Source organism: Pleurodeles waltl, unplaced genomic scaffold (genome assembly GCF_031143425.1).
Source record: "Pleurodeles waltl isolate 20211129_DDA unplaced genomic scaffold, aPleWal1.hap1.20221129 scaffold_70, whole genome shotgun sequence".
NCBI lineage: Eukaryota > Metazoa > Chordata > Amphibia > Caudata > Salamandridae > Pleurodeles > Pleurodeles waltl.
Genome location: NW_027150391.1, coordinates 569265 through 595586, shown reverse-complemented (window position 1 = coordinate 595586; position 26322 = coordinate 569265). Strand labels below are relative to the sequence as shown.

Below are 26322 nucleotides of genomic sequence, written 5' to 3'. Positions count from 1 at the left end.
GATTACGCTGCCTCAGCAGTCTGTGCGCGCACATTTAATTGCAACAGCTCAGTGTTTCCGAGGAGAGCTTTGGGCACCAATAGGATTATTTACAAATTAACCACTGTTCTCTGAATACCAAATACCAAGGCTGGTATAGTTAAAAACACCCACTGCCTCTTTAAATAACTGCCAGGCACTCCCTGCCACCTTATCTCCCCCTGACAGGCTCCTGCTTTGTTCCTCTGTGATGGTTTTGGCGTCTTTCTCTTCCCCCGCCCCCCTCTGAGTTTTCAAGCTCCTCCGCTCCTAAATATCTGGTGGAGACAAATCTGTGCGGGTCCCCAAAAACAAGGGCAGGTGCATCAGGTTGAAAACTAAGCCCTGCTATTTGGCCGCTTCTGTGAAGGTTTCAGAGGAGGAACTTAACACGGCGACCTTTGAACTCTATCAACTTCACTCCATAAAACTTTCATCTTCTAAAAGACGACCTGTTCTGCTTCCAGCCAAATAGATAGGTGACAGGTCTGTCATTATTTAGTGATCATTGTCAGCACTGGTGTGGGGTGAAGTAGAATTATGGAGAAAGAAAAACCTCAGGTCCCACCGAGATTTGAACTCGGATCGCTGGATTCAGAGTCCAGAGTGCTAACCATTACACCATGGAACCGGCTGGTACCATCACCCCCACCGGAAGCTTTCATTCCTGGACTGCAGGGCCCCGACACCCGCTGGACTGATTATTTCTGACCTCTTTCCAATGAAGCTCTGGGGTGTCAGTCACTGCTGCTAAAATAATGGGGTAAATTCAAGGTCGTGATCCCTTTTTGATGCCAGAGAAATCACGTTCCTTTTCTGCTGGAGTCACCAACGCTAAGGTGGCTTTAAAAGTTCACAAACCTTGTTTTTTCAGGTGTGGCTCGTCTTTCCATCCCATGGGGCGGTGGGTTCAAGGTGACCCCCTCCTCCTTTCCGCTACTGTGGCCTCTTCCCGGCGGACTGCAGCTCCAGGGCTGCTTTTGGAGCCGGTTGAGCTGCCGTGAGATGGTTTAAATATTATTTGCCACGAGTGAGTTTAGTTTCCTGTCTGGCCCCTCACATTTCATCACATGAAGAATCCACAGCTAAAAGTGACCCCACTGTTAAACTTCGGTCACTTCCGCATCAGTGGACATGTTTGAGTTGATGTGAGGCCGAGTCCAGGCTCCTCCCTCCTCCAAGGTACCATCCTCTGCCTCCTGCTTTATTACAGCTCTGGGCCTGATTACAGGCGCAGGTACAAGTTGTGCTAGGTTTGTGCAGCCAGTATTTTTGTGATAAAGCTCACACCCTTCATTTAACTGTGGCAGGTCCAGCCTCCGGACTTTAACAAGGGCAAAGGGGGCGTTATTAATGTTCATACGGATTTTGGGGGATATTAGCCAAAAACTTTAATCTGGCGTAATCATTGCACCCAATAAAGTCAAAGCACCTCGGTGTCAGATTTGTATCTCATGTGTAATTGCCACATCTGACAGGTTCTGCTCCTGGCCCGGTGCTCAGAGGGGGAGGCCTCAGGGGAGTCACCGGACAGGATCTTGTTTACACACGGGGTGGAGTGCAAGTTAGTGAAGCGCTGTAGCGCCGGTGCTGAGCCTTCCAAGCGCCACAATTCCATCAGGTGCACACAGCTCACACCGTGACATGCTGCTCAGTGACTGAGTGTAATTCAGCTGTGTTAGTTTGTGAAGTGGCTGTTGTCCGATCAACACTATTCCCCTGGACCTACCTGGTATTACCTCCTGTGGGGAATGGGTACTTCTTTACTCTAACAACAAACAAATTATGGGAAACCAGGGCTTCACATACAGCTGTGAAACTTGTGAGAAAGACTTCTGTGAGGAGTATATAGTCACCAGGATGGCCGAGTGGTTAAGGCGTTGGACTTAAGATCCAATGGACATGTGTCCGCGTGGGTTCGAGCCCCACTTAGAGATTTTATTCCCAGCCAAATATACATCTTGTTTCTAAATTATCACATTGTCACTGATTATCCGCTGTGTCTACAATAACGCAAGTGTAGCAATCTTTTATCTGAAATAGATATAATCTCGTTATGTTTTTTCAAGTGAGGAAATCATAGTGCAGCGCCCTCTGGTGTTTGTGGGTGACGAGCACCTGTGAGATCTCGTTTCTTTGTAGAACTTGAAAAACATAAATCGGTGACTCTGGAAAGAGCCACATTTTCCGCATCCGGTTCCAGGTTCGACTGAGAGGTAAGATGCACGAGCGACCCGGAAGCTTTTATTGGGGGTCTTACAAGGCTGACCCCAGGAGCTGCAGTCATGATTTGTGACAAGAGTGAGTTTGTCAGCAGTCACCTTTACTTCTCTGAAGCCCCACTGACAGCCAGAGCCCAGCTTCATGCAGCAGCTCACTATGAACTGGTGAAAGAGCAAACCTAACAAGGGTTGTAGCTCACTCCTTAAATGTATTACAGACTGAAAATGTTAAATTAAAACAGCACCCATCAAGCATTCTTTGAAAAAAATCATAAGTAAAAATTAGGTCACAGGTGAAAAAATCTGAAATCACATGAATGTGGAAAGATCACACTCTGGAGATAGCGCTGGCAGCAGAGTACCACTGTCATTACCACTGGAGGGGGGAGTCTCCAGCATCTGCAGCCCCCTCTGTAATCCCATAGTGCCCCAGGGCCGCTAAAAAGGAGCTCACACGCCTGTTGCGCCCCCCGGGCTGTATTTGTAATACAGGCCATGGTGGGAGAGTTTAATACCTGGGAGAATTACTTGCACGGATTCAAGGTGAATACTTACCGTTCCAGCCATGATCTGAGGAAATCTGTGTAAAAGTAACAGAGGAAGGACTCGAACCTACAACCCTTGAATGTCTCCAAAGCTCCCTAGAAGTCCAACGAGTTAGCCACAGTGCCACTGGGCTACATGATGTCTGTATTTTGCCAGTTTCTTTCATCAGTGACATCGGGAAATAATTCAGTGACAGACATTTAGGGCCAGATGTATCAAAGGGTTTTAAACATTCTGTGTCTATGGGAAAATGCGTTGGTACATATGGCCCTTAGTGTAAAAGGTCATTTGTTAGGACAGGATTGCAACAAGCAACATAAACCTTAACTTTTACTCCGAAAACCACAACTTTAATAACGCCCTGCCTTTAACATCTCCTCGCTCATCCTTCCACTCCAAACCCTCATTTCGTTTCCATTCCCCTACACACTCCCCTTTTCTTGTCATGCCCAATTTGGTTCGTGCGTACCCCCACTCACAGCCTTCACCTGCTTGTTTATTCCCTGGAAGGGTGGCCAAGCCCACATCTGACTCACCACCCTCCCCCATCTACTGCCCGCTCATTCCTGCAGCCTGCCCTAACTGACGATCCGCCCCCTTACCCCTTCTTTCACTTAACTCAAACTTCATTCTTCTCTTATCTCCCTTCCTTTGCTGGGTGGGAAGCCACACTAACCGCGCGATGGGCTGCGCGGAAAGAGGCCGGTCCCTCCCCCCACACCCCTTTTATCCCTACCCTCAAAGCCCACCCCCACTTACCTGAAAACCAATCCCGTCCCGGCGCCGTCACTTCCCCTTCCCGAAAGAGCCAGCGGAGAGACTAGAGCGGGGCTCTTTCTCTCCGAGGGCCCCTCCATCGGGAAATAATTCAGTGACAGCCATTTAGTGTAAAAGGTCATTTATTAGGACAGGATTGCAACAAGCAACATAAACCTTAACTTTTACTCAGAAAACCGCAACTTTAATAACGCCCTCCCTTTAACATCTCCTCGCTCATCCTTCCACTCCAAACCCTCATTTTGTTTCCATTCCCCTACACACTCCCCTTTTCCTTTCATGCCCCATTTGGTTCGTGCGTACCCCCACTCACAGCCTTCACCTGCTTGTTTATTCCCTGCAAGAGTGGCCAAGCCCGCATCTGACTCACCACCCTCCCCCATCTACTGCCAACCAGCACAAACCCATTTGGCGTTTTGCTGCCCCACCCTCGCAGACACGCTACTGCAACCTGACCGCCTCACTCCTTACTCCTGACCCACATGTTTTCTCCCCACAAATCCCCCACCAACAGTCTCAAATCCATCACATAGTAAGCGTTCCCTAACGTGGACAAATGTACACCATCATCCCTAAAGAGTGCCACATCCTGCTCTGTAATGTCCTCATGTTTTAGGATTTTTATCCCCTGCGCCCAGCAAAAAACTCTCAAAGCTCTGTTAAGTTTCCTGCGAGCCCGCTCCATGGCTCCATATTTGACTGCCCCTCTCCACACCCGACGAGGTACAAATTCTGTCCACACCAAGCAGGTGCCATGCAATTTCTGCTTGATAGTTTCTAAGTCTCTCTGCATGTGTTGCAGGAGCGTGAGTCCTGATAATTTAACAAGATCATTCTCACCCAAGTGAATGATTAACAAATCCGGACACCCCAGTTCAGTAAGTTAGATGTGATGAAAGGAAGCAGGTTACCCCACCGCATGCCGCTCTTCCCCCACCATAACACATTGTGCCATTTACTGGAAAGTCCCAGGGCCCGACCATAGATTTGTTTCTCCGCGAACGTCACTGCCCAGTGGATAAATGAATGGCCTACAAGCTACGTGACCATCTTGCCATGCGATGGACCGGACGCATCTCCTGTAATGAAAAAATAACTGTAACATGTGTTTACATAACAGGCCTCCCCCCTAAGAAACTGTTGTCGTTCCCCGCCCCTCAGGGCCTTACATAACGTTCACAGCACCTTGACTTCCAGCGACCTATCTCCCTGATCTTCGCCCAATCCCAATCCAAATGCGCCGCAGCCGTGGCTGCCCCGATTCTGAACGAATGTGTGCGAAAATCCATGGCCCGATGGCCCGTCCGTCCCAGAGCCATCCTCAACACGCGTATGAGCTGAAAACTGGCAAGCTTGGACCCAGACCTGTGTACAAACACCCTCAGCCTCTCTAGTCGAAAAACTCAAGGATTGAAAATTCATCCATTCCGAGACTGGACAGGCCAAGGCATTGCCCCTTTTTTCCAACCACACCCACTTCCCTCTGCCTAGCTGATCGGTCTTAGAGCGTCTAAGCCGAATCCCAAAACGTTCGCCATGTAAGCAAACCTCGTTGTACCGTATGCCTACCGCTGCTCCAACCCCCAATTCCAACACACGTAATGAGCCCAAAAACATCCACACCATACATAAACGGAACAGTGCTAACTCATATTTGTCTGCGCAACACACAGGCAGCACATGCAACAACTCCAGCAATAATTCAAAACCAAAAGGTTCTCTGGCCGCCCTACCCTCCGCTGATCTAACCCTGCTCCATCCCTTTAACATCTTACCCAACAAGTCGTTTCTAGCTGGGTCGTGATCAAAAAACAGTTTCCCGTAAAATGAAACACCCGGCAGTTTTCCACCAATAGGCGCCGCTGACAAACCTTTCTGTATCATGAACATCACGAAACGCAAGGCACAACACTAACTGTTTACCCTTCTGCAGCCAAAACTTTCCTGCAAACCGCTCAAATGATTGAAAATCCAACCAAGCCAGCCGGTAACTTTGCCGAGTGGATTCCGCTAAAGACATCTCCACTAGCCCTGTGATCATCATGCCCCCCACTCCCAAATGTCTGCCGGGACCGCTGTCTTGCTCTGTTCTGCTCCTAGCTCCAGGTTGCGAAAACGTTGCCACTGTGAATGAGACACGGAATCCGCAATCTCATTGAATACTCCTGGTATATGAGCAGCTTTAAAAATCACATTCAAAGATAAACACTGCATATAAAAAGGCTCAACAAGCGCAAAACCCAGGTCCCTTGCCTTCTGTCTGTTAACAAGTTCTACCACTGTCATGTTGTCAACTCTAAATAAAACTGTTCTATTTGCTAACTCCTGCCCCCATACTGCCATTGCTACCAAAAGGGGAAAAAAATCCAAAAAGGCACTACTCCTCCCTTGCTGTAACCATTGTGCCTGCCAGGACTCCACGCACCACCTGCCGTCCCAAAAAACTCCAAAGCCATTTGCTCCTGCCGCATCCGAAAATATCTGCACCTGCCATACTGTCTCATCCTTGCAGAAAAACATAGATACCCCATTGAAATGCTTCAGGAATGTTTCCCACACCCTCACATCTTCGCTCAGACCCATTGAAACTCGTATTCTGTGGTGTGGCATCACTGCTCCCAACATAGCCAGGCCCAACCTCCTGCAAAAAGTCCTCACACCTCTGACTACCCTACAAGCAAAGTTGAGATAACCCAGCAGCTTCTGTGCCATTCCCAAATCAATTTTACGTGCCTCCTTCACTGTACCCAAGAATTCCAGCATTTCTTTGACTTTTTGTGTTGGTAATCTGGCTGTCAAGGTAATGGAGTCTAGCTCGATGCCCAAAAAGGTGAGTACCGCCAAAGGTCCTTCAGTCTTTTCCGGGGCCAGAGGCACCCCCATATGGCGCGCCATATCTTGAACGGCCCTCAATGCCTTCCCGCAAGCCCCTGTCCCTACAAAAAGGAAATCATCCAAGTAATGGGTCACCGCACAATGCCCACTGACCTTGACGAAAACCCACTGCACGAAAGTGCTAAATACCTCAAACAGGGCGCAAGATATCGCGCAACCCATGGGAAGGACCCTGTCCACATAAATGGCCCCTTCAAATTGCATCCCCAACAAGTCAAAATCTCCTGGGTGTATAGGCAGTAGCCTGAAAGCTGATTGTATATCACACTTTGCCAATTCAGCCCCATTGCCACATCCCCTGACCAGTTTTATAGCATCGTCCACTGATGCATATACTACCCTGGTGTCCTCAGCCGCAATAAAGTCATTGACAGATGCGCCCTCCGGCCATGACAGGTGATGTATCAACCGAAACTCTCCCGGGGCCTTCTTCGGCACTACTCCTAACGGGGAGATCATCAGAGTTTGACTCGGCCAATCATAAAAAGGCCCTGCAATTCTGCCCAGTGACACTTCCTTATCCAGCTTGCTCCTTACTACCTGTGGCAATTCTTTTACAGACCGCAAGTTGCCTCTCATCGCCTCGTACGTGGACCGTGGTAGCTGACCCTAAAACCCTCCTGAAAACCCTCTGCTAGCTTAATCGCTGTGGCCCTATCAGGGTATCTGTGTAGCCAGGGTATGAGAAAGTCTATCTTAACTGGCGTAGGCCCCCTTTGGAGCAGGAGCACCCTGTGTGCCTCTGCCCTTAGATGCTCTCCATTGCTCTGCTGGACTGGAGAGTGAAAAACACTGCTTAACCGGGTGACGGCCCCCGCATTTGGAGCAATCGTGTTTAAATTTACAAGGCTGTCTGGAACAGAAACCTTTGCCTCTTTTTGTGACTTCCGCCTTCTTTATCCTCTGCCCCTTTATTCTCCCCCCGCTACCTTGGCCCTGCTCTCACCCTCGGCTGAAGCACTGCCTTGCAGCTCCTTCCACTTCTCACCGCCCTGACAGTCTTTGTCCAATAGTGTGTCAAGAATAGAACAATCACCTACCCCAATGGACTTCCATACTGGGGCATCTCCGCCCCCTATGCCATCCCCCCCAAACCAACCACCATTGCCCTTTACCTCTTCCTTGTGTTCCCAAAGGCAGCAAAACCTTCCGGGCCCCTCGGCCACGTGCCTGCCCTTGCCTCCCTTCTTGTTGTTCTCCGCCGATAGCCCGATCCTGAAAAATAGAAACGGAAAGAGGGGTTGCACCGCTCCTGCGTCCTCTCCCCCTCCCTCTCACGCTGCTCACCTCTGACCCCGGAATCTCCCCATCTTCCCATTCATCCAGATCCTCCTCATAGTCGAGTTCCAACACATCTTCTTCGCCCACATCCAACCTTTTATCAACACCACCACTCATCATCATGTAGTTAGCTGAAAATTCGTCTTGTCCCTCATGGCGCCCACCATCTCTGTGGAAACCCCGATCCTGCGGAGTAGAGAAGGCGGCCGAAGACCTCTCTAGCGCTTCAGACCAACGTGCTGGAGCCGTGTTGCGCCCTATTGGCCACGCCTTCTCTCTGCCAACCTCGTGTGTTGGCATCGACCTTCTGCGCCAATCGTGACCATGTGCGCCACTGACTCCCATCGCGCTACCTAAACCACCGGCCACACCAGCCTCCTGGCCCCTACCACTCGGTACCCAGACCCAGCTGCTCTTGCTAGCTTCCTGTGGCATGTTCCCTGCACTCCCTGCGCTCTCTGCTGGCCTCTTTAGTTGCCGACCGTATGGCGCGGCCACCTCACGCTCCATGCATAATTGGGCCCACCTGTCTTCTGTTTCTGCCACTATGCGGTGTTGCTCCCGAATCCTGGCCTCTAAGTCCATGCTTCGCGCATGTCCAGCCTGCTGAGCCTGGGGCCACTCTGCCCCTTTCCTGTAAGGGGCTCGGGCGCTTCACCCCCACCAGCTTTCTTGGTTTGCACTTTGCTGGCCTTACCTTTTGCCGAGCCACACCCCTGACTGGGGCCCTTGCCCTTCTTTTTTGCTGTCACGGGGGCCCCTGCTGTGTTGGCCACCTCTCTGGGGAGGGACAGGTCCATAGGTGCCATCTCTGTACTGGGGCCCGGGAGCTGGCTGCTCCTGTTGTGCCTCAATGCCCCCCTCCTGTTGGTCTGGTGCTGCCCCCTCCTCTGTTGCCTCTGTTTCACTGGCGGGTCCCTCACCCTCTCCCATCTGGCTGGTGGGGGAAGCTGCGCCATGCGCCCACCCCACCGCTGCTTTTTTGGGCTTTTTGGCCCTTTCAGGTGATGTACAACTGCACCATTCCCACCCAGGCCTGGTCCAAAACCCCAGGCCTGAGGAGGTCCGATCGGCCGGCTTCGCCTAATATGCGAATCGCGGCCTTCACCGCCTCAGCGTCATGGATGGTTGCCACGACGCCGGAGCGGAGACTGTCTTATCCCTAAAATTCCTGCAAAAATGTTTAAGGCCGTTAACCGGCCCAACAGAAACTCATGTGAGCCCTAACGGTCGGCATGTTGGCTTTAAAACACGCCGACGCTTATGCCCAATAATGTGATCCCGGTCGACGGGCGGTGCCCAAAATGCTCGTCGGCCGTCATAAGAACCAAATTATTCCAAAATAAATTGCCTGAAGTCCGCTAACCCGGACCGGCAAAAAGCGCATGTGTGCGCTGGCGGACGGCGCTTACCTAGTCAGCGCGCCACCGCTTATGCCAGAAATAGACACTTGGGCAACAAGCAGGGAAATGCTCGTCAACCTAATTTTTAAACAAAATAGGCTCCCCCCGGCCCTGCCCAAACTCGCACTTGCCCGCAATAACTTCACCCCAGGGACCGGCCAAACTATCCGCGAGATGGGCTGCACGGAAAGAGGCCGGTCCCTCCCCCTACATCCCTTTTATCCCCACCCTCAAAGCCCACCCCCACTTACTTGAAAACCAATCCCGTCCCGGCACCGTCACTTCCCCTTCCCGAAAGAGCCCACGGAGAGACTAGAGCGGGGCTCTTTCTCTCCGCGGGCCCCTCCAAGAGGACCACTGCAGGTGTATTTCTTATTATTTTATAAAGATTATTCGCAGTTCAACGACTTTGTCTCCTGGGACGTTTGTCAGTTATTCCACTCACTCATATTTCCGCCCCACTGAAGACTATTTCCAATGATTCTCCTAAGCGGTGTCTGGAGCTGCGCGTTATGTAACCTTTATTATCCGTCTGATGTAAAAACGCATTTATTATCAAACCCCCCCCGTCGCTCTCACCCCCACGGGGTTGACGGAGAAGGAAGCTGCAGAGTGTCTCATCAGAGACTGCTTTCTCTCTCTCTCTCTCTCTCTCTCTATCTCCCTATTCCGCTTTCTCTCTGCTCTTTCTTTCTCTCCTTCTTTCTCTTTCTGTGCTGCGCTCTCTCTCAGCTGATTCTCTCTCCTGCACTCTCTTATCTCGCTCTCTCTGTCTCATGTAATTTGGGAGGAAAAGGAGTCTGTGTGCAGCCGCTTCAGGTGCCATAGGCGCTTGTACAGAGCGCTCCATCCGGCGCTGGTTGATCCTGGTCAGACCCGGAGTCTCCTTAATAATCTCAATGAAAATCAAATCAAATCAAATCATTAACATTTATAAAGCGCGCTACTCACCCGTGCGGGTCTCAAGGCGCTAGGGGAAAGGGGGGGTTACTGCTGCTCGAAAAGCCAGGTTTTTAGGAGTCTCCGGAATGCGGAGTGGTCCTGGGTGGTCCTGAGGCTGGTGGGGAGGGAGTTCCAGGTCTTGGCTGCCAGGAAGGAGAAGGACCTCCCACCCGCTGTGGAGCGGCGGATGCGAGGGACGGCGGCGAGCGCGAGGCCAGAGGAACGGAGGAGACGGATGGGGGCGTAGAAGCTGAGGCGACGGTTGAGGTATTCCGGTCCCTTGCTGTGGAGGGCTTTGTGTGCGTGGGTGAGGAGTCGGAAGGTGATCCTTTTGCTGACTGGGAGCCAATGCAGGTGTCTCAGGTGTGCGGAGATGTGGCTGTTGCGGGGTACGTCGAGGATGAGGCGGGCCGAGGCGTTTTGAATACGTTGCAGGCGTTTTTGGAGCTTGGCGGTGGTCCCAGCATAGAGGGTGTTGCCGTAGTCCAGGCGGCTCGTGATGAGGGCGTGGGTCACGGTTTTTCTAGTGTCGGCGGGGATCCAGCAGAAGATCTTGCGGAGCATGCGGAGGGTGAGGAAGCAGGCGGAGGACACGGCGTTGACTTGCTTGGTCATGGTGAGAAGAGGGTCCAAGATGAAGCCGAGGTTGCGGGCGTGGTCTGCGGGGGTCGGTGCGGTGCCGAGGGCCGTGGGCCACCAGGAGTCGTCCCAAGCGGACGGGGTGTTGCCGAGGATGAGGACTTCCGTTTTGTCAGAGTTCAGTTTTAGGCGGCTGAGTCTCATCCAATCTGCGACGTCCTTCATGCCCTCCTGTAGGTTGGTCTTGGCGCTGGCGGGGTCCTTGGTGAGGGAGAGTATAAGTTGGGTGTCGTCGGCGTAGGAGGTGATGATTATGTTGTGCTTGCGTACGATGTTGGCGAGGGGGCTCATGTAGACATTGAAGAGTGTCGGGCTGAGCGATGAGCCTTGAGGTACGCCGCAGATGATCTCGGTGGGGTCTGAGCGAAACGGTGGGAGGTAAACTCTTTGGGATCGGTTTGAGAGGAAGGAAAAGGATTTAACAACGACTTGGATGGGGCAGATCAACCCCCAGTAACACCTCACAGGATACATCTCATCACTTATCACCTGGTGCTATGAAGGCTGCATCGACCTTCTCCTATCTGCTGAAATAGCTCAGTTGGGAGAGTGTTAGACTGAAGATCTGAAGGTCCTTGGTTCGGTTTCGGCAGGAAGGACACTTTTGTGACTTTATGATATTCATATAATTTCCTCCACATTTCCCACGTTTATTCCACCTCGGGTTTTGCATCGTCAGTCCTGCCCCCTCCCTCTCCACTTTCAAACCATCACTCTTCTTATCCCACCCCCTGTCCCTCGTCCACCCTCCTTCCTCACCTCAGCCCTTCCTCATCCCACCTGCGGACTCCTCTTCATCAGTGCGCTGCAGGAACCTTTAATGCTCAGAACCGGGAGAAACTATTTTGTTCATTAACATATGCAGATTAGGCAGCAATTGATGCATTATTTTGCAAATACGACAAAAGACATTTAAAGAGAGAGTTTTATTTTGCTATAAGAACTAGTGTTTTTCTTTTCTAACTCACTGGCTGTATAAAACCTCCAGATATTTTTTCTTGCCATCTGAGCAGCAGTTTTTTCATTAATTTCTAGAATATATATAGCACACCTAGCTGCTCTTTATTAAGTGTCTAGATATAATTGAGACACGAGGGGACAGCAAAACACCTGTGTGGCGCCCTGGAAGGGGCATCGCGGAGATAAGGTTTCATTTCTAGTTTATAGATAAGAGAGTGAGAAAGAAAATACCACTGGCAGCGGTGGGATTCGAACCCACGCCTCCTGAGAGACTGGAGCCTAAATCCAGCGCCTTAGACCGCTCGGCCACGCTACCACCTGATGTACACACTTCTGACACTTTATGTGTGGAAAGCGGAGGAAGAAGAGCTGGGGAGCGAGGGGCGGGATCACTGGGTGCCTTGTTCTGGGTGATGTCTCCAATTCCGATAGGTTCAGACCTTCCTGAGAGTTCATTGCTGAGCAGCATCAGACCCCCGGAAGTGCTGACTTTCATCTCAGTCCATTTAATCCCGACCATTGTACTCTCGAGGGTGTCAGTCACTGCGCTTCTCTTAGAGTAATGTCCTAAATTCAGGGTTGTGATCCCTTCGTATTGGCAGAAAAATCATTTTCATTTTCAGCTCCGAGGGGCGCAGCTCTCTCCAGCAGCCGGGCCCTTAAATCATCAACACTAAAATGGCTTTAAAAGTTCACAAACCTCATCGTGTGTTTTTTCTCAGTTGTGGCTACAAAATAACCAACAAAGAACTGGTTTACCGTGAAAGAAAACAAGCGATCATGGGATAAAAAAATAAAACGGATTAATATGTTTTGTGGAATGGGAAGAAACTCCTTGCAGCGAGAGCAAGGTATATATCGTTTCAGTACAACGACGGCGGCCTGGCTCCTAGAAACAGGACTCAAGGCGCTGCACTTTTCAGCACGTCTACGCTACGCTATTAACGGGAGTAGTGTGTGCCCCGTGGTTCAACTAGAGCCCCTTCCTCAGCTATTTGTGGAGAAGGGTCGACCCCATTCTGAGAGGTCTGGGTTTCCCATGAGGCAGAGGGCACTGCCCCTCTGGAGGCCCCAGGAGTGTGGGTTGCTTCTACAGAGAGCCTGTTGTGTTTACTAAACTCATCACAAGATGGGTGTTCGGCGTTTGCATGAGGAGCTCTGTCCAGTGCTTAATTTGTAAATAAAAACGTGCCGGTGCCCAAAGCCCTCCTCTTAAACACGCGGCTGCTGCATTTAAATGTGCAACCACAGAATACTGTGGCAGCGTGATCCTGAAGCCATCTCGGGCCTCTTCAGTCCATTTAAAGGCACTCCTTGCCCCTTCAGCTCACTCCTGCAGCTTTCTGCTTTCTCCCTTTGTGACGCTTTTTTGTTTTTCTCTTCCTCCATCTTTCCCATATGTGTCTTTTGCTCGCAGTAAATGCCTGAGGCAGAAAATAAGTTCTGCCCTCAAAAATAACTGCTCAGCACCGGAAACAACAAGCACAAATTAAACACTGGCTTTGTCCCAGGACACACATTCTTTATTCTTTGCACGAGGGTTTTTTTTTTTTTTTTTACCACCTGTCTTTGTTTCAAGGGAGCGTTCATGTTTTCACATTAGGCCTCTGTATGCACACTCACTGCACCAAGTGCAGCCACAGAGCACACAGAAGACGTGGAGGGACTCACAGAACCAGCTTAAAGGATGAGCCTTGAGCTTTGCTAATGAGAAAATGATCTTATCTCAAAGAGCATAGACCTTGCTGACAACACAATGACTATCGGAATCCTCTATAACTTCAGCTATGAGGGCTCCATGTATATGTCCTTACTGACACTTTATAAATATAAAAAACTATGAATTGCTAATATATCTAATATGCACTGATATAAGTTTCTGCTCGCATTTGGGATCACAGAAGGCTTCACTCTGCTATCCCCATTAGAGGAACTAGAAAATAACTCATTCATAAATGCTGGGTCAGTTGGACTTCTGATTGGTGGCTTCAAAAAAGCCTGTTCCTTGTTTTGTATCCACTCTCATGATAACTCATAGACACCTGATAATTTTCCATGTCCAGAAGATAAGTCCATTGAATGAAGTGAGATGTGAGTCTTTGTTGAAAAGAGAAGAGAATGTGCCAAAGGAAGGACTCTGAAAGTTAGTTCCCCTTGTCAGTCACTTTATGTGAGAATTTGCAGCCTGACTGTCCGTCCTGACCAATAGAGCTCTTCCGCTGAGCTGAGCAAATCACAAAAGCAGACTCATCCAAACATCCATCAAATCTCTCCAGTTGAAAGACAAACCAGTCTACTGGGCCATCCAGTGCCCTGGCGTTGACCCCAGACCTAGAGTGGCACCCAACCCTTTAGAGCTGACATCCGTGGTTTGATACCTTAGGAAATGTGACTACTTACAAGCCACCATGGAGATGCACACTTCAGAGATTCTGCTACTGCCTCCTACTGGTGAAAGTAAGTTAGGCGGAGCCTTCATACGAAGAAAATGTAGTTGTCTTATTAACTTTGGTTCCATTGAACGTATTTGTGCGAAACTTTAAAACATTTTTTTAACTACTTTGGTTTGTCCATTGCAAGTATTCAGGCAATCCATTACGCGAGGAACAACAGAAACGAGCTGTCCCAAAAGTGCCAATTTGAATAGGATTTTTTGGTCTTCAACACAGAGCAAAAATGAATAAGCAGAATTGCACTAAAGTTAGCCTGAAGGTAGAACCTTATTCAAGGACTGCACTTTTGTTGTTTTGGTGTAAATCTGTTGAGTATTTTGAAAAATAACAATTTAAAACTGTATTAAGGTTGAGCATAATGAGGACAAATTTTAAATATACTTGGACCAGCAATTCGCAAAGACCTCTTGAAGATTACCAAAAGCTAGAAACTTTGGTGCCTGTGACCCTGGGTGGGCCACAGGCACATAACGGAAACCACATAAGCACATAATGGAAACCAGTCACAGCTGGGGTTGGACACCAATGAATGGTGGAGCGCAAAACCTGGAGACCAAGCTCTGCGCCCACCCCTGCGGCATACAGCAATAGGCAGTGTATGGTGAATGTCAGATGCCCGGCCATGTGCACCACCCCCACTGCTCATGGGTGGTGAGGGGCAGTGCCAGATCTCGTCAGGACCTGCACTCCTCCCCTTCAGCACACCACCAAAGGTCATGTAGAGTGGGTTTGAACACTTGGGAAGGTGCAGGGCCAGGCCCCTGGACAGCTCCTGCACTCTACCTCTGCTGCTGAGTGTCAAAGCCATAAGCAGCGGGGCCGACGCCTATGTTAGTCCTGCGTTACCTTCAAGATTCTCAAGCCTGGTACTGGAACACCAAGGCAACCTCACCGTAGGTAATTGGGGTAATAGTTGTGCAGGATGTGAGGTCTTTGCAAGTAATAGGTCCACAATTTCCCCTTACTGGGAGCCAAGCACCCCATTGTACTGCTTGAATATCTCAGGGTAGCGAATCACAGCAGTCCAAGGCCTGCTCAAGGGATGTGGCGTGGGGCTGGTAATCAGCGCTCGCTGGCACGCAACAATACCAATCAATAAATGATTGTCCAGTCTGTGCTATTCCTTTAAAAAAGGAAACATACACTTATCTCTCACACACGCAGTGCTAATTATTATGCATACATTTACAAATATGTACATAAGGCAGACGGAAAGTACCTTAGATGAAATTATGAAATCTCATTTAACTGCAAAAGGGTCATGACCCCCAAAATCACAATACCCCCCACCTATACTAGATAACACATCATGATATAGGAGGGCATCATTATTAATAAAGTGGCCTATTAGCTCTATAAAGGGTCATCACATTACAAAAACAACAAACCACATGTTAAAACACCATCAATTTTGAGAAAATGCAATAATCAATAATAAACATGGGTCAATTATTAATATTAATAAAGCATAGCGACCTTCATCAGTAATCACAGTCAACATAATTATATCAATAATACATTTCAAACTGAACGTAGCAGGCGTCTGTGTGCTTTTTATATACTTTCAGGCCACATACAATACATCCATATGAACAGCCCCTAGAGGGCAGAACTTCCTGGCCACATAATATGAAGCCATAGAAAGAGCCCCTAGAGGACACTACATTCTATGTTTCTTCTTTATGTACCTTCAAGCCATATACAATTCAGCCATACGGCCAATGACCCCGGTTCAGGATCCACCTTGCCTGGCAGTTCAGGCTGGACTGTTCCCATGAGGGGCAGGGTCAAGACTGATTTGCATATGGCTGGGTCCAAACTGAGGTAGCATGTTGTGCACAATAATGATGGAATGGGATGTGGCCCAGGGTGATTATCAGTGAATAGTAATAATTCATGCATTCCATCCATCACTTTTTTTGGATACTTTTTTGGGTTGGCCTAAGTGAGACAGCTATGCCCAGATGTGAGTCCAATGCACACTGAGTCACTGGAACCAAGCCATACCAAACTTATGAGTCCATAACAAGGACAAAACCATTTCTAGGTTGCTTGTGTTTTGGGTTCGGGAAGGACCTGGTCTGGCAGCTCAGGGTGGGCTACTCTAGCTGGATCAGAGTTGACACTGATTTGCATACGGCTGGATCCAAACTGAGGTGGCATGGTGTGACAAGTAACAATGTATAGGGGTGTGGCCCCAAGTGATTACCAGTGGCTGAGGTAATTCATGTATTCCATCCATCAATTTCTGTATGCTTTTAGAAAGTTGGTATTTTCTTCTCCTAACCATTTGGCGCCTGCAGCCTGCTTCCTGGTTTGCATGACTAGGTGTAGTTGGAAGTTGGCCTTTGTGCATATCTCCGATACAACCACATCAAAAGAGGACTGGATGTTGACAGAATGGGCCATGCTGACCGGATGAGCGCTGGCGGTGAGCAGAGCACCACCTGCTCTTAAAAGGCACTGCCTCAGCACACGCAGAAAGAACTTCACACTGGCCGTATGTGACCCCAGACATCCTGGGACAAGAGCAAGGAGGCAGGAAATTTCAGACACTTCTGTAGGGGAGAAACTCCAGAAGTTGTTCCCACTTCAAAGCTGGCACCTAGTATAAAATTAGGACCCTCAAATCCACTCTTCAGTTCACTTCTGGACATGGAAGGACTCTTGGAGAACTGCCCTGCTGCCTGTGGATGGCTGTGTACTTCAGAGAACTGCCCTATTACACCAAGAGGACTGCCGTGCTGCCTGAAGTCTCCCCTGTGCGCTCTGAGGACTGTCCTGCTGCTTGAGACCTGCTTTCCTGCTTGAACCCGGGGCTACCAAAGTTACTCTAAGATCTAGTTGGCTTACCTCCTGATCAGAACCCCGGGACATGAAAGGCTCTAACCATCTAAACCCTGCACGTGGAACCAGCCTGAGTGAGTCCTGCCCCACAAGTTGTGCCCCCTAAGTCTTGGGGCCTCAGAAGGGGTGCTAAACGTGCCCAGATAGCCCAAATCCAAAACTTGGGACTTAGAAACTTTTCTGCCAAAATGTGCTCTGAGAACCGAGAGGAAACCGACACCAAACTGCCCATGAGCCCTCTCAAGGTGGATTGGCAGTCAGCTTCACTTTACAGTAGCACCCATTGTGTTCCTTTCCGCAGCAACAAAGCCTGCTCAGTGGCTTCCCTCTGGAAGGGAATTCTGCCTCCCAGAGCCCTCGTAGGACACAGCCTGCATCTTCGTTCCGCTAGACATTTACGACTTCCATCCAAGAGACTAAATCAGAACATAGGAACCTTCACTGCAACTTCCTTCAGACACTCCCTGACGACAATACCTCCTCCTCGGACAACGCCGGCTGCCTTGTCCAGCTGAACTTTACCTTCTCAGACTTTTTTCTCTGAAATTTCTTCTAAGTACAAAGGTAAGCGGAGACTGGGCCCAATCCACTTTGTGTATCTGAACCGTGCTCCATCGCGATCAGCAATAACTTTCAACTTAGCCCCGATCTTGTGCGACTAAATGTCAGCTGTTGATCTCTTACGTGCTATTTTTCACTTTAAACTTTAAAAAATCATAACTGATTCTACTGATTGGATTTTTGTCATTTTGCTGTGATTTATTAAAATATTGTTTTTCTAAACTGGTGTGGGATTTTTCTGGTGACATGTTTTCACATTATTACTGTTCAAGTGTTGCATAAATATTTTACTAATTGCCTCTAAGTTAAGCCTGATTGCCTTTTTTTCCAAGCTACCAGAGGGTCAATCCTAGGTTAATTTAGTGTCTTTTTGGGGATCACCCTGACAAGGATTGTAGCTGTTGGTAGGATTTCACCCCCTCAACCAACAACCCAATTTCACATAGGATACAAGCCTTTTTTAATTTTAATTTTGTGTGCAATAAGAGCTATCAAAGGGAAATTGGCACTAGAGTCTCTTCAGCTCTTTACCCTTTATGATGGCAGCTGTGGGTAACAGAAGTGCATGGTGGCACTGTGCTGTCCCTGCTCTTCTCGGTGCTGGGGTAAGGTTGTTACTCTGTAAGTGCTTCTGCATCCCAGTGGGTGGCATGTCGTAGACCCAAACACTGCGTGCAGTGACTGCTTATCACATGCCGGCTGTAGGTCGAGCAAGACGTGTTGTATTCAACATGGGCTTTTAATCATGCCCAGTCTCTCCTTTTGTTCTTTGTTGTGTTTGTCTTAAATGCTTCACTTTCATTGGTGCATTGTGCTAAATGTCCCTCCTTTGCATGCTAAGTTCCCATCCAGGGAGCATTCACTAAGAGAACATTTTTTTGGCCATCACCCTACGTCAGGCTTCCTCCTGTTCCAGCATGTGATGGCCCCTCCTCCTCCTCCAGGTTTTAGTTTTTCCTTTATTCCGAGCCACAATCCTTTCTCCTCTCAGCTCAATGTTGTGCTTTATGTTTGAAGGTATGTTTTTTTTAACAGTTGAGCCTTGTGTTTAGGTGTCACTAAGACAATCCTAAAAGGAAGGCCATGTTGCAGAGGGACATTTTCACTAACAGCTATGCTAAGACTGTGTATTATGTCCAAAAACTAGTTTTTAAACTTTACTCCGGCAGAGGTGTTCCTTTAAAGAAATTGTTGTGCACAAAATTTTGTTTTGAATAGAGAACTATATGCAGCATATTTACCATTCTAAACCACCCCTCAAGATCGCATTTGTTTGTTGGGGGCGTGGCACAAGCGTGAGCTCAATAAATATTCATTTTATGTGAAATGTGTATAAATCGTGCCGTCCACGGTGATTTTGCTTGGTCTAGCGTTCTTTGGCGTTGTTGTTCACTCGCATTTCTTGTTTCTTCAATATTATTTTTCTCAGACTCATTTATTTTTCTAGGCCACTTTTCGAAAGCACATATACATCCATTTCCGGGCTAGTCTCGTCCTCTTTGGTCCGCTGTTGCTGGCAAGATGGTGAGGGTTTATGGGTTTCCACTAAACCAGTGTTTATAGTATCCACGTTCATCCTTCCTCTGTAACTGTGCCTGCCACTCTAAAGTCCCACAGCATGTTCTTTAGAGCTCCTGTTCTCTTTTAAGGATGCTATTATGATGGCTTCGGTGGAAGTAGCGGCTGTCTGATTTGGAAGTAACACAATTGTGATCTTTCCCAGAGCTGGAATTGGCAGATCCTTGCTTCTGTGTTTACGTCAGAACTCTTTCTGAATAGCATGAAGCAATGGTTCCCAACCCTTTGACATCTGTGGACCCCACTTTATGATTACTGGAACCGGGGGACTCCCCATGGATCCATTATGGGAATCCGGGGCTTCCTACTGAGTCATTACTGAAAGCTGGGGACCTAATCTATTAATATTATTTCAATTTCTAAGCAGTCGCGGACCCTCTGAGCAGGCTTCGCAGACCCTCAGGGGTCCCTGGACCACAGGCTGGGAAGTTGGCATGGAGTTCTCTTTATAGGCAGGCGAATAAAAAGAAGGCTCTGGCAGTAGGTTCCGAATTATCGCTTATTTGAAGCACGCCACAAAAATTAGTATGTAAAGGGTTTTGGTCATATTTTATTTTGCTGCTGGGTGTTTTGAGCTTATCGTTTTTTTGTTTTGCAGGCCTGAAGTCTTCACAAGTATTTTCGAAGTAGCAGGGATATCAAATCATCATCATTCACTTTAAAATCAGGTTGCTCCCGAAATCTGATGTCCTGCGCGTGATTGTGAAATACGTTAATAGTGCGGTGGTGAGGACAGTCCTTAATAGGTGTGCTGCTAACTTTTTTAGTGTAGAGCGCAAAGCGCTCCCCCTGCTGTAATCTCTCATTGGGCTTCTAACCACGCCCATATTACGTCAGCCACTTTCATTGGTTTGTGGGCTTGCCTTTTAAAATCCGCTTGCTTTCATTAGTGGAAGGCATGCATATGTCATGCCTTTTCCGGTGTTTAGCTCTCCACGAGCACACTGACCAAAGTACTGAAAACATTTGAGGTTTCATGTTTTTCGTATGGTTTCTGGACTACTTTTTCTCTTTATTTCGTAGTGCGATCGTGCTGGGTTTTACACAGCGAGATTGCACTCATTTTTTTTTCTTACAATTAACGTGGCAAGAAAAGTCCGGTTAGGAGTTTACAACGCTAATAGCTGTAACTCAACAAAATACGAGACCCATTGCATTGTAAATGCTTGTTTCTACATGTAGTGTGGCCACGTCACTAATTGTCTGATTGAGTTTACTGTGTTTGCTTTGCTGAGCAATATTTTTTTTACTTAAAACTGGAGCATACTCTTGCATGGGAGACTGGCTGTGCCAGTGGTATAATTAAAGCATTTTCCACTTAAAACTAAAACGCATGGCAACAGACATTGTCATTTACAACGGCAATAGCCATAACCATAAGCAAGCGTTTGCTCGAGTTAGAGCTATTAACCTTGTAAATTCCTAACTGGACTTTTCTTGCCGCATAAATTGAAAATGAAAAGTAAAACAGTTGATATTAGCAAGCCGATTCAAAGTGTCACGGCCGCCATGAGCGTGAAGGAGAGACACATAAGGAAAAAGAAGTTTGCTCACAGTCAAACGTATCGGCAAACGTGCAATTATCCATGTGACAGGGTAGATGACCAAGGCAGTGACAAAACTGTCCCAAGGAGGAACAAACGTAAAACATTCACCAATGATAACAAAGGATTTTTGGAAGGCAAGACCATGAACGAGTGATATTGATGGGCATGTAGTGTGCGTGGTTAAAAGCCCACTGATGATTACAACACTTGTGCGCTTGACCTAAAAATGCAAGACCTTATGCATTGCAAATGCTTCTTTCATTAGCCTGCACTGTGTTTCTAAGAACAGGCTGGTAAAAACAATGTGAAAAGCAGTGAAATCTGCTATTTCTTCAGTTAGATAACATGCACTTAAAATGCCAAACGCATGAAAAAATCAAGTTGAAAAAGTGTTTAAATGCTGTCTAAATAATTGTAAAATGATTATTACAGCAAAAAATATATAATTTCCATTTTACATAAGAATCCTGACAATTCTATATAATTCTATTCTGAGTGATGTCATAAAAGAGGTAATTAGTGATGTAATATGCAGAGTAATTAGCAGTGCATGGCAAGGGTGTGAGTTATAGTTGCTTTATGGCACGAGTTATAGCTTCATGAGATAAGTATAAATAAACTGTTGAATTACTATGGTTTTGTGAGTGTAAAATCTGAACCTAACTATAATGTCCCTCTAACCTTTGCTTTTTTAGTGAATTTTGAATGTTTTTCTATTTCCTAATTACCACATCCCTGTAAACTTGGTTTTTGCAGTGAATTCCTGTTTTTTAAAAATGTTAAGTAAAATGTAATTACCCTACATTAATCCATCCACCGACGTGCAAAGCCTTCGGCGAGGCCATGCGGAAACCCCTCCATAGTCACCCAGCCCATTCCTCCCGGGCCGATTTTGGCCCCAGGGACACCATACCGCCAGGATCTGCCGACTTCTTGCTGGTTTTCCTGGCCCCAGCGAGGGCAACCAGTGTGCACTGTTGGGGGCGTGGGCTGACCCTGAATGCCCAGCCGATCCATGCCAGCTCTCCGCCACCAGCGGGAGCCAGCAATGCTCCTGCATGCAGAGAGCAGCAAAAAATGCTGCTCCCTGCATGTGGGAGCAATGTTTTCATTTGTTTTCTGGCCTGCTTGACAGTGGGCAGGGAAACAGATAAAAAGTCTGCTCCCAGCGAGCGATAGCAGTTTCCTGCTTCCACATGCTGTATTCAAACTTACACTGTGCTCTATGTTCAAGAGTGGGCACCTAGGGACATAGGAAACAGGTCTGGGAAATGTGGTTTCCACAGCCATTAATGGCTCCGGGGGGGGACACATGGCCCCCTCTTTTGTATTTGTATGGCCTGGACCAGGGGAGGTGATGGTTCCAGGGGCCAAACACAGGCCAGGAGGGGTGTCTGCACAGCCCCACCTTCCTCTATTGAAAATCAGCCTAGTCCCAGGGAGCTGGTGGTCCCTGGGGTCAAAGGAGGTGGGAGAATGTGGCCACTCCTTCCCTTACTAACATTGGCCTTGTTTTCTTTTTGAAACTTAATTTTTGTACGTAGATTGGAGATAACTTTACGTACATGTGCAGAGATATTCATTATATAAACAAGTACATTAATTCTACTTATACATATATTGTGGAAGTACTCATTCTATATACGTATCATTTAAGGTATGATTTTGGCACATTATGATTGTGTTATTCAGGAGGCTCAGATAATAAGAATTTTGACATGGTTGCATTTATATGTTTATATTATATTTATAACTAAATCCCTTAGTGTACTGATTAAATCAACAGTAGTGAGGAAAAAAAAAAAAAATATATATATATATATATATATATATATGTATATATATGTATGTTCACTGGAAAAACCAAAGGTTACAGGGATGTTATAGTTAGGCACATATTTTAAATGTATAAAACCATAGAATTTCACCAGTTATAGTTAGACTTAGCTCAATTATCTATATCTTGTGCCTTAAGGTAACTATAAATCGTGCCTGGATGTTAGAATAGGTGTGAGAGGGAGTATCTGGGAGTGAGAGTGGCTGTGAGAGTGTCTGGGTGTGAGAGTGCGTACATCAGTGTTTTAGTGGGTGCGTAAGTGTGTGCGTGGGTCTGTGAGTTGGTGCATGAGGGTGTCAGTGGGTCTGTGAGTGGGTGTGTGAGAGTCTGAGTGGGTCAGTGAGTGGGTGCGTAACTGTCTGAGTGGGTCTGTGAGTGGGTGAGTGAGGGTCTGACTGGGGCTGTGACTGGGTGCACGAGGGTCTGAGTGCGTCTGTTAGTGGGTGCATGAGTGTCTGAGTGGGTCTGTGAGTGATGTGCAAGTGTCTGAGTGGGTGTGTGAGTGGGAGAACAAGATTGAAAGAGAGAGTGAGACAAAGTGAGGGAGAGGGAGAGAGATAGAGACGTTTTTAGGCTTTGATGTATGATATACTTAAAATTAGATATTTCTGCACATTTTTAAAACAAAAGTGTATTTGTCATGTAAAAAGTGTAGGATCACCTTTATTATAAGATTAAAAATGTATACCTAAAAAAACATTAAAGGAGGGAAATGAGTCTGGCTGGACTCAAACCCTCAACAGACAGTGTGAAGGTCTGTGACCTTCACACGAGCTACTGTTTTTTTGTTGTTGAATATGCTCTTTTTTTTTAGCCCTTCTGTGCTATCTGGGGCCACAAGGGAGCCACAGTCCCTACTTATATTTTTTTATTTTTAAATCTGACCTTTATGGGCTATCTGGGACTGTGGGGGAAGTCCCAAAGCCTCCCCTGAGGTCTCTGACTATTTTTTTTTCTTAGTACATGCCCCTTACGGGCTATCTGGGACAGCAGAGGAAGTCTCAAGGCCTCCCCTGAGGTCCCTGACTATTATATTTTTTTCTTAGTACATGCTCTTTATGGGCTATCTGGGACTACGGGGGAAGCCTGCGGTCCCATTGCTTCAGCAAGCAAGGAGCTGCTTTTAACAGCAACTCCTTAATTGCTCAAGCAAACCTTTCATCTCCTTTCCCTGCATGCATACCTGTGTTCAGGGAACAGGCATGAAAACCCCACTCTGTGACAGCAGGACCTGCTAGACAGGTCCCACTTTCAGAAACCGCAGTGTTTGCTGTGGCTTGTCTGCAGTTCAGAGCTGTAGCCAAGCCACAGCAAACCGCTATGTCCCGGGGGTAAGCAACACGGGACAAAGCAGGAGCTAGCCCTGGCAGGTGGCGGTCCCCAGGGCCATCAATGGCTCCTCAAGGGAGCTGCGCAGCCCCCCTCTAATGCGGACTTAGGTGGTGGTCACCAGGGCTACAGTCACCCCTAAGTCAATATTAATGAAGCTCCGGGGAGGTGGTGGTCCCCGGGGCTGTAGGGGAGGCCATCTGGCCTCCCCAACCTTAAAAAATAATTCTTCCCCAGTAAGTAGATGGTCCCCAGGGGGCGGAGCCTGTGCGGTCCCTCGCCAATTTTGCAAAAATGTCCTGGGAAGGTGGTGGTCCCCGGAGCTTATTAAAGTCCAAAGAGGGGGGCCTTGTTTGCATCCCTCCTCTATTAAGCCCCAAATGCCCCAGCAACCGGCCCACCCGCGGGCAAAACAAATAGAAAATATATGATTTTTAGCTCTGGCAGGGTCCCTCAGGGACCCCAGCACCAGGGTAGGAAGTCAGGGTGACTTTACCCTGGCCCCTTTTCTTTTTTGGGGATTTTTTTTCTGGGACTCGGGTGAAGCTGCGTCCCATGATGGCTACCAATACTTCCTTGTTGAAGTATTAGCAGCCAATTAGATATCAGCACGGGGACAATTGGATCTGCAGAGGAGTCATGTCCCTAGATATCTATATTTTCTGGCCTTAAATTACTCCAAAACTACTGAATGGATTCACATGAAACCACAAATAGTGTAATCTGCGGAACAGAATCTAGCTTTGTTCCAAATTTGGTGTAATTCCGTTCACTTATTTTTCTGCCTCTAGCATTTACTGCGAGCAAAAGACGCATATGGGAAAGACAGAGGAAGAGAAAAACGAAAAAGTGTCACAAGGGGAGAAAGCAGAAAGCTGCAAGTGTGAGCTGAAGGGGCCGGGAGTGGCTGTAAATGGATTAAAGAGGTCTGAGATGGCTTTAGGATTACGCTGCCTCAGTAGTCTGTGTGCGTACATTTAATTAGAACAGCTCAATGTTTTCAAGGAGAGCTTTGGGCACCAGTAGGTTTATTTACAAATTAACCACTGTTCTTTGGACACCAAATATCAAGGCTGGTATTGTTAAAAACACCTACTGCCTCTTTAAATAACTGCCACGCACTCCCTGCCACCTTATCTCCCCCTGGCAGGTTTCTACTTTGTTCCTCTGTGATGGTTTTGGCGTCTTTCTCTTCCCCCTCTCGGAGTTTTGAAGCTCCTCCGCTCCTAAATATCTGGTGGAGACAAATCTGTGTGGGTCTTCAAAAACAAGGGCAGGTGCATCGGGTTGAAAACTAAGCCCTGGTATTTGGCCGCTTGTGTGAAGGTTTCAGAGGAGGAACTTCACACGGCGACCTTTGAACTCTATCAACTTCACTCCATAAAACTTTCAGCTTCTAAAAGAGGACCTGTTAATCTTCCAGCGAAATAGATAGGTGACAGGTCTGTCATTATTTAGTGATCGTTGTCAACACTGGTGTGGGGTGAGGAAGAATTATGGAGAAATAAAACCCTCAGGTTCCACCGAGATTTGAACTCGGATCGCTGGATTCAGAGTCCAGAGTGCTAACCATCACACCATGGAACCGGCTGGTACCATGGCCCCCACCGGTGTGGTACTGAAAATTCTGGACCCGTGTTATAAACGTCATCGTATTACAACGATTTTGGTATCAGCAGATCGAGAATGATTAGAATAGTATGCACAAGCATTGTATTCATATTCGGGTAACGAAATCACCCGAATATCAGAGTTTCCGTCTTGAACCCTCGTGTTCCATTTAAACGACAGCCATTTTGTGATTGCCCTCACATAGGCCAATGTCTAATGCTGAAAACGAGTCTGAAGGACAAGTACACCTTTGCTGACTCCTCTGTGACCTGGGAAAGCTGACTCCACTGCCTGAAGCCAAACCTGTTCGGCCAGTTTCTTTCCCAGTGGCCGAATGAGATTAGTATCAAGGCACAACACATCATAAACCTTTCATCACACACAAACCATGCCTAATCTTACACACACCTGTCCCTGTTTCTTTCTTTATGACTTGCTTTGCAAGGAGGAGGTGCCCGTTTATATTGGGGGTCCGTCGATATCTGATGAAAGTACTAAGCCTTGCCGGGTAATTGATTGAGGGCTGGACAAACTGAAATATGGGCTTGTCATCATAAACCTGCTATTTCTTTGTAGTGAAAATATGTGAATGGTCAACTGTAAAATAAGGAATGTTTGCCTAAAGCATAATATTTTGTATAAAAGAGAAGGTTAGCTTTGCAAAGGGAGCAGTCTCCTGAGAATATACACCGTGTTGTACTTCTAGGATACCTGTTACTGGCTGCAGCCAATAAACAAGATCTTTGACTTCACCAAGAAGACTCTGTGTTTCTGTAGTCTGAAACAGGAAGGACTCGAAGTCTTAGGGTGTGTCCCTGGCACCACTGGGTTCTGAAAAACCCAGTACTTCAGTTGGCGCCCAATGTGGGGCGATTT

General features: G+C 47.6%; 4 non-coding genes across 4 annotated transcripts; 1 reads left to right on the top strand and 3 right to left on the bottom strand.

The window, feature by feature from the left end:
- Nucleotides 1–577: 577 nt before the first annotated feature.
- On the bottom strand, nt 578–649 carry TRNAQ-CUG (transfer RNA glutamine (anticodon CUG)). The gene has a single exon. It is a non-coding gene; the product is annotated as a tRNA-Gln (tRNA).
- Nucleotides 650–1872: 1223 nt separating this feature from the next.
- TRNAL-UAA (transfer RNA leucine (anticodon UAA)) lies at nt 1873–1956 on the top strand. Its single transcript has one exon. It is a non-coding gene; the product is annotated as a tRNA-Leu (tRNA).
- A 9961-nt stretch (nt 1957–11917) lies between these two features.
- TRNAL-UAG (transfer RNA leucine (anticodon UAG)) lies at nt 11918–11999 on the bottom strand. Its single transcript has one exon. It is a non-coding gene; the product is annotated as a tRNA-Leu (tRNA).
- Nucleotides 12000–25350: 13351 nt separating this feature from the next.
- Nucleotides 25351–25422, bottom strand: TRNAQ-CUG (transfer RNA glutamine (anticodon CUG)). Its single transcript has one exon. It is a non-coding gene; the product is annotated as a tRNA-Gln (tRNA).
- Nucleotides 25423–26322: the final 900 nt, after the last annotated feature.